The following is an 8,060-nucleotide window of genomic DNA, read 5'->3' on the forward strand; positions in this document are numbered from 1 at the left end:
TAATGTTGAATAAACAGCCATGCACAAATGAATAATGATTCCATTTCCATCGTTCAAATGACTGGAGTCATTCAAAATGATTACAGTACGATTCCATTTATATAACATTCAAAATCAGCATGTATAGTATTTAAATAGTCAAAATAGTGGTGCCCCTCAGTGGAGGGAAAGTGAGTGAAGGGTTCTGTGCTGCTGCTGGTAATCTGGGTGCTGGTTACATGAATATACAAACAAGATGTGTTATTGCAGTTGTTCCCTTTCTTCGTGTATATTACAAGGCAGTAAGCTGTTTAAATATGTAGGCATCAGGCAAAAATAAAGCCATTTACTTTTGTATGAAAACAGTTGTGTTCTCAACACAACATTTTATTTTGCACAAAAAGCCTGGAAGAAACCAATCATGTCATCTGGTTAAAATCACTATGTGAATATTAGAATTTAAATGAATTTGGAAACACTAGCATTTTGCATATTATCTTCTGTGTTCATTCCAAGAAAATCCCCTATGATATGGTAGTACAGATTAACAACAGGTTGCAAAGAACTCACTCTTTTCACTTACAACTTTGCTGTGAACAACATTCTCCCAAGTAGTCATTTTACATTGTTTCATTAAGATAGAGAGTTGTATACTGATGTGTTATGAGCTGGTGAATGATGTACATTGGTGAGTCCTGGGCTCCGCAGCTGTGCTCACCACTATATTAAACACGTGTTTGCTGAGACAGTTGAACTGCCTGTGGCAAATGATTTGTCTCATTTAATTTATTTTCAATACCAAAAGGCTTATTGCCCCAAGGGCTATGTATGATGCAAATACATATTTTGCTTGGCTTTTGAAGGGTATTGAAGTAAGTGGAGGAAGCATTTTTACATCTGGATTATTCACATTTTTAAAAAGTCATTTTTTTCTCTCTCTTGAAATAGTTTGACATCACTAGGCCTGTATTCCCATGAAGCAAAGGTGTTTAATTTAAGTGAAGACTGCCCTCCTGAGAAAGTGCAACATGAATTTCCATTCGAATCACTCTTCAACATCCCTTATTAAATCCACAGCACTGATGCTAAATATCAGTCATCACTGTAATTTTTCTCAAAGAAGTATTTTCTAGAATAGAAAAAATATTTATGACAAAATCCCTTTCACAATTGGGAAGATGAAAGTTAGACTTAGAGGCTGCATGTTTCAGGAAGGACTGGTTGAGCACACACTCTTTTTGTGTTGTTTCGAGTGAAGACTATTTTTAAAATGTAATATGCAAAAAAAAATGTCATTTTTCTTAAGCTCAGGTTGTTTCACTCACTGTAACCTTCTCGACCTCTAGGGAGAGTCATATTTTGAAGTTTTGTTCTGAAAAGAAATCTTATATACCTTGCAAGGGGTGCCCTTACTCTACCTCTAATGTATTTATTAAAAAAATAAAACATGGGTGTGTGTGGTGGGGGGAATGACATATATGTCAATGTGTCCTTTGTAAAAGATGAAAAATAAAGTGGGTCCCAGAGCATCCCTAAGATACATTAAGAAAACAGAAACATAACCACAAATAACTATAGAGAAATGGTTTCTGCCTACATTTGTCTTTACTAAAAAAATCAAATGAAAATGCTGGTATTGATAGTATAAATTTACAAAATCCTCTGCAGGTGAACAAAAAGAAAGAGAATAAGTAGACATGAAGTATTCCAAGTGTTTGTCTTGGAAACAGCTGTACAGTTTTGTCTGCATGTAGGGTGAGGCAAACTTTTTCCTGAAATATTTACTTTGACCTAGAATTCCTTCCCAAATCAACTGAGTGTGAAAAGGGGGTCTGATGATCAGAAATCTGTCAAAGGTCTATGCCACAGGGTTCCATATTGGCCTTAACTTAAAACAATCTGTGACCCACTCTAAATATGAAAGTTCTTGGGCCTTGGGGCCATACCGTGTAAGGACCCGCTGTTTCAGCACATGCCATTATACAAAGAAGTTACTTTTGGTGCAGTGGTACCCTGTAGCCTGGGTGTAAACTACTTTTCCAGTTGTGTTTAAGCAGATGTATGAATCCAAAAGAAAAAAAAAGTATTTTGGTACTGATGAATAATTTGTTTAAATAGTGCAAATGCTTTATATCATAGTTTTCTGTGACAGTTGATTAAATCCTATTTTGCATGATTTGTGCTGGTACAAAGTTAACCTTGCCTTGGATTACAAAGCAAACATCCAGTAAATACTCTCTGCTCTAATGTAGGAATTTATATTAACTGGTAATTGCTTTATTGGTATTAGCTTCAGTGCTTTTACATTAGCTGTATAAATAATGGGTACACAATGGCAGTGGAATGCAAAGAGGAGTTTTGTTTTTTGAGCATGGCTTCATCTAGATTCCAGTGGAAGAGGTAAACAATGACTTCTTACTGAGGGCAGAGTTTAAATGCTAAATTAAAGCTTTACTTGGGCAGTAAAAGAAAAGCCACAATGGTGGCAGTGCTAAGAAGCTTAACTTGCTTGCTTTGATTCAAGTGATGGGAAAATTACTTTGAGACCTGTGGGAGAAGTGAACTTGGCTTTAAATGTAATCAAAACAAAGCAAAACCAGCATTCATGCATTCATAGGTCATTCTCTGCTGATTAAAATGGACAGAATCCTTCTAAATTAGCAGAAATCCCATTTGATTCCAAGGTCTATTTGGACTTACCTTCTAAAGCATTTATTAATCCAGGGTTAGGAATTGAGGTTTAGCTTATCAAAACAAAAATTGCAATGGACAAATTTAAACAGGCATAGAAGACTTTATTCAAGGCTATTGCAACAGGGAGAGAGGCCAGGCTGAGTTTGAACGCAATGCCAAGGAAGCAAAAAGCAGTAGGGTTTTTTTTTGCTTTGCTTTTTTTTTGATTAGGGTATCATTGATATACACTCTTATGAAGGTTTCACAAGAAAAACAATGTGGTTATTACATTCACCCTTATTATCGAGTTCCCCCCATACTCCATTGCAGTCACTCTCCATCAGTGTAGTAAGATGCCACAGAGTCCCTACTTGTCTTCTCTGTGCTACACTGTCTTCCCCAAGACCCCACACACACCTGTGCACCAATCATGATACCCCACAATCCCCCTTTTCCCTCCCTCCCCACTCGCCCTCCCGCATCCCTCCCCTTTGGTCTCTCCTTGCAGCAGTAGGGTTTTTAAATCTGGGGTGAAAGGGAGATTGTAGGCCTTCTGTGTTAGCCAGTTGGCTTTATGCAAAGTAAAAGTAAGCTTTTTCTAAATGAAAGGAGGTAGTTTTATAAATTGAAGCTAGAAACCTTCTGGAGTTTAGTCTCTTTCCCTCCCACAGAAACTGGGAGATAAGAGATTCTATCTTCCTTGAAAACTACATTTCATAAGGAAGGCTCCTAAATCCCTGAGAAAGACAGTCCTGGATGTATAGTGGCAACAGGCTTTTAAAAAGGTTTGTGTTATCAAAGGCAGAGAAGGATTTACAATTAGAATTTTTCTAAAGTAAATGTCTCAGAAAAGGAATGTAAGGGTCCTAGAGTCAGGAAGAAGTCTGCCTGATGTTTAGTCAAGCTAAAGGGAACATTAAGACTGTCTTGGTCAGAAGCACCAGTTTCAATTTTTATTCTGTTAACTTCATAAAGCCTTATTATTGTTTATCTCATTATTTAAATGAACATATAAAATAGTAAGACAACTATTGCATATTTTTAAATGCTCATAACAGTGCCAAAGGCGCCACAGTTCATGTTCTCAATGTATCACAATCTAGGTGGTAAAACAAGATTTTCACAGGGATTTGAAACTTGAGGACTGGATTAGAGTCTTTGGCTCTGAGTATTACTAGTCAAGAGGCTCTTAGCAATCTAGTAAGCCAGTATAGTTTTCTCATGTGCCAAAGGGATTGTGTAAAAATTAAAGTAAATTGAAAAGTTGATATTCTCCACACCTTATATCTTGAGAACTTTGATGGACAGAATATATGGCACCACCCCTCCTGCCATAATCCCACCTCCTGTTATTCATGATTTTGTGTAATTCTCCTTGAGACTGTCTTTGCTGGCTTGATGAAATAAGTGGCAGATGTCAAGGACCTCATGGTCTCCAGCTGCTGAGGGCAGCCTGCAGTGGCAGAACTGGATTATTAACTTGGGCTCATCTTTCCACTAGTTGTAAGATTGGGAAATGACTAACTCACTGAACCTCAGTTTCCACCCCTATAAAATGTAGGAGTGATCCCCAAACTCCCATTCAGTTCAAAAGACCAAGGGAACTATAAACAGAAGGTCATAATTTCAAAAGTTTAGAAGCATATCACTTTTCGGTATATAGTTTAATTGATGAAAGTGATTTAAAATCCTTTTTTTACATTTATCCATATGTTTCTGATGTTATTTACTTTTTCACTATTTGGTGCTAGCTATTCTCTATAAAACTATCATGGTAGATACATGTCATTACACTTTGTCAAAACCTATAGAATGTATAACACTAAGAGTAAACCTTAATGTAAATTATGGACTTTGGGTGATAATGATATGGCAATGTAAGTTCATCAGTTATAACAAATGTACTACTCTAGTACAGGATGTTGATAGTTGGGGAGGGAGGGGGTGGCTGTGCTTGTGTGGGAGCAAGGGTTATATGGGAGATCTCTGTACTTTGAACTCAATTTTATTGTAAATCTAAAACTTCTCTAAAAATTAAAATCTATTTTAAAAATGAATAGGACCTGTTTGCCTAAAGTGGAAGCATTTACTTGGAATTCTTTCCAAAAGAAGATATTCAGGAGTTGGTTGATTAAGGAAAACCTCATCTTCAAGAAAACCCAAAGATCATTCAAGTAAGCATTGAAATTATGACTTAGATGGAAGGAAAATTAAGGGGTTTGAAATGTGTGAAGTATAGAGATGGGATTGGTAATATTGATCAATAGGATTAACAATTTTCTCTTAAGACCCAAAATCCTGCCTTCTCATTTTCTAAAGTAATCACAAGGGTTTCAGAACTTCGAATCTAACCTATCTCATGTATTCATTTATTCATCTGTTTTAATTCCTATTTAACTTTTAATTGATACTTATTAAAAATCTAGGAATTATCAAGTTTTATGCTTGGAGTTGGAGATAAAATGATGAGAAAGAGATGAACCCAATCATTAGACAGTTAAACAATTTATTTTATAGTGTGGAGGAAAATATAGGCAGGTATCTCACCTTTCCTCTTCTTTCATTTCCTATGACACCCTTGATTAGAGTATATTCATTCATGTCTATCTACCCATAGGTAGATAGATTAGATAGGTGATGATAGATAGATAGATAGATAGATATCATGTAGTCAAGTCCATAGTTTTACTTTATACATGTAATTATCCACAACAGTTCCAATAATATGTGTCCTACTTAAAGGCAGGGACAGTAGTGAATACATGCCCTTATGGGCTCTTTTTCTTTCCTTTAAGCCACTTTATTACAGGTATGATTGACATACAGAAAGCTGCACATATGTATACAACTTGATGAGTTTGGAGGTAAGTATATACCCATGGAACCTCCATCACATCAAGGCCATAAAGTTATCCATCACCTCTAAAAATTTCCTCCCACCTCCTTTAATTAAAAAAAATTAAACTAGATCTTTTTATTTTGTGGTAAGAGTACTGTATTATATATTTAAAAATGTACTAATAGGGTAGATCTTAATTGTTCTTGCCGCGAAAGAAAAACCAAGCAAGCATTGGGCTTTCTTTTAATCAGAGGCTCTTTCAAGGAGCTACCAGCACGACATGCCATGTAGCCTGGTCTAGATACCATATATATAATGTGTTTGTTGGCTTTTCAAAGTAATTTCTAACCTATTATTCCATTGCCTTATCACAGCAATCCTGCCAATTTAATAATACAGTCATTATCATTTCTCTTTTACCTGTAAAAAATCTGAGAACAGAAATTAAAGGGATAGTCCAAGATATCTAAGGTATGCATAGATATGAATATAAGCAGAGCCCTATGCATTTTCAATTCAATATTCATTATATTCACCTCACCACTTCTGAGGTATAATTAAACCACCAATTTTTCACCTTTGTTCTTGTCTGAGAACATATACTTTTTGATGGGGTCATCTTTGAAATTAAATTAATGATCTAATAATATTTAAGGACTCTTTAACTTTCAGGTAGTTATTTTTAATCACCAGTGATGCATTCAAAATCAAGTTAAAATATTTGACAAGGTTGAAGGATGATGGGATGGAGTGTGAGACATTTGCTTTTATGGTATTCTACTTTATGCCTTCTAGTATATTTTTATTTTTTCATTTCTTCTTTGCAATATAAAATTGAATATATTTTTACGTAAAGTTGACTATCTCTTATTTGTATAATATCTTCATATAGAATTAGTTTTTAATCCCAACCACCAACTGTATGAGATAGTTTAGATCACCTCACACAGCATGAAGTGCTTCATAATGAAATACTCTTCTACCTAATGTTTCTACAGCTTTCATCTTTGTAATTTACATTAAGTCAGTCTCAGTTTTCATAAATAAAAAACACTTCTCTTAGGACATCCATAGCATCATCTTCCTTCTTCATCTACATATTCCTTTTTCATTCTGTTTTCCACCTTAATGATTCATGTTTACTTACTTTTCATACAGAAACAGGGAACCAATAGTATGTGCAAATGGCTGGGATTGGATATTTAGAGATGGAATTCATTTAAAACTTTATTCAAGAGTCAACACTAGATACACTTCTGAAATAGAGCAACTTCACTTCTATTGGTTAAGTTAAGGAAAAAGGGACTTTGCATGTAATTTCTCATGGAAATTCCTTTAGATTACTTTGAAGATTGCTGCCTTGAGATTGGTTTAGATTCCAGCTTTATTATCCCATTTCTGTTGGTGCACTTAGCAGTGAAAAGGTCTCCATCAATTAACTTGATAAGAATAAAATTTACATTAACCAGTAACTGTTACAATCCCACTAAGCTAGATCACCCAGCACATTTATTTAATAATCAAGAACCCATGCATATCCTTTTCTGTAGAACTGGAAATTAAACTTGTGCAATAGTTTTTTGATACTCATAAATAGTTTTAAACTGGGACTTTAAAGATGTTTTACAAATACTAATCCTTGTAACACTTCAACAGATAAGGATTATGAGTGGTACTTTCTGAAAGCAACTAAAAGATCATCCATCCATGCCTCCAATTGCCAGAACTTGAAAACAGATTTTCTCTACTCACCATTCTCTAGTACCCATTCTAATCAGTGGGATGCAGTATTCTCAGTGAAAACCAGCCACTAGTCTGTAATTCTAATTCAGAAACAAACCTTGAGAAATCCAACATTTCCCAGAAGAAAAGCAGATAATATGTGAAAGATAAACAAAGAAATATCCTCTCAACAATACAGGAGTGCACTGTGGTAGATTATTTTGAGAAGTGTTTATTTTATAGAATGTTTAACAAACCATTTAATGTTTTCAGAAATCATGGTTGTAGTATACACCAATTATTTTATTTTGTCATGTAATTATCATAACAGGGCAGTGAATTATGTCCATTGCCATTTCACAGGGAGAAATTCAATTCAAAGACATAAAATGTTTTTCCAGGTGTCTCAGTAAGTAGTGATCAGGTCTGCTGACCCCAAGATTTGGACTCTTTCACTTAACCATTCTGCCTTTCTATGGAAATATACATTGTATATTAATTCCTTAAAAAATTCCCAAGCACTCAGATTTTTTATTTCTTTACATTCTCAAATTTGATAGCTTAAACTGAACAGGCAAAAGGAATAACAACTCATACTCCATGCTCAAAACCATTCCAGAACACAAAATTCAAAACTTATGGTAGAATAGTAATACATCACATATCTAGAAATTCTCCAACAATGTTATATAATTGAGCAACGTGATAACTATTGACAGCCAAAAAAAATCTCCAAGTAAACAAAATGTGTCATTACACATGCACTAAAAATCCACTAATTGCACATATTGAAGGGATCTCTATTCTATTGAAGACGCTTGCTCTTTTACTTAACATGTGATTCTAT

The sequence above is a fragment of the Manis pentadactyla genome, chromosome 8 (genome assembly GCF_030020395.1).
Source record: "Manis pentadactyla isolate mManPen7 chromosome 8, mManPen7.hap1, whole genome shotgun sequence".
NCBI classification, from domain to species: Eukaryota; Metazoa; Chordata; class Mammalia; order Pholidota; family Manidae; genus Manis; species Manis pentadactyla.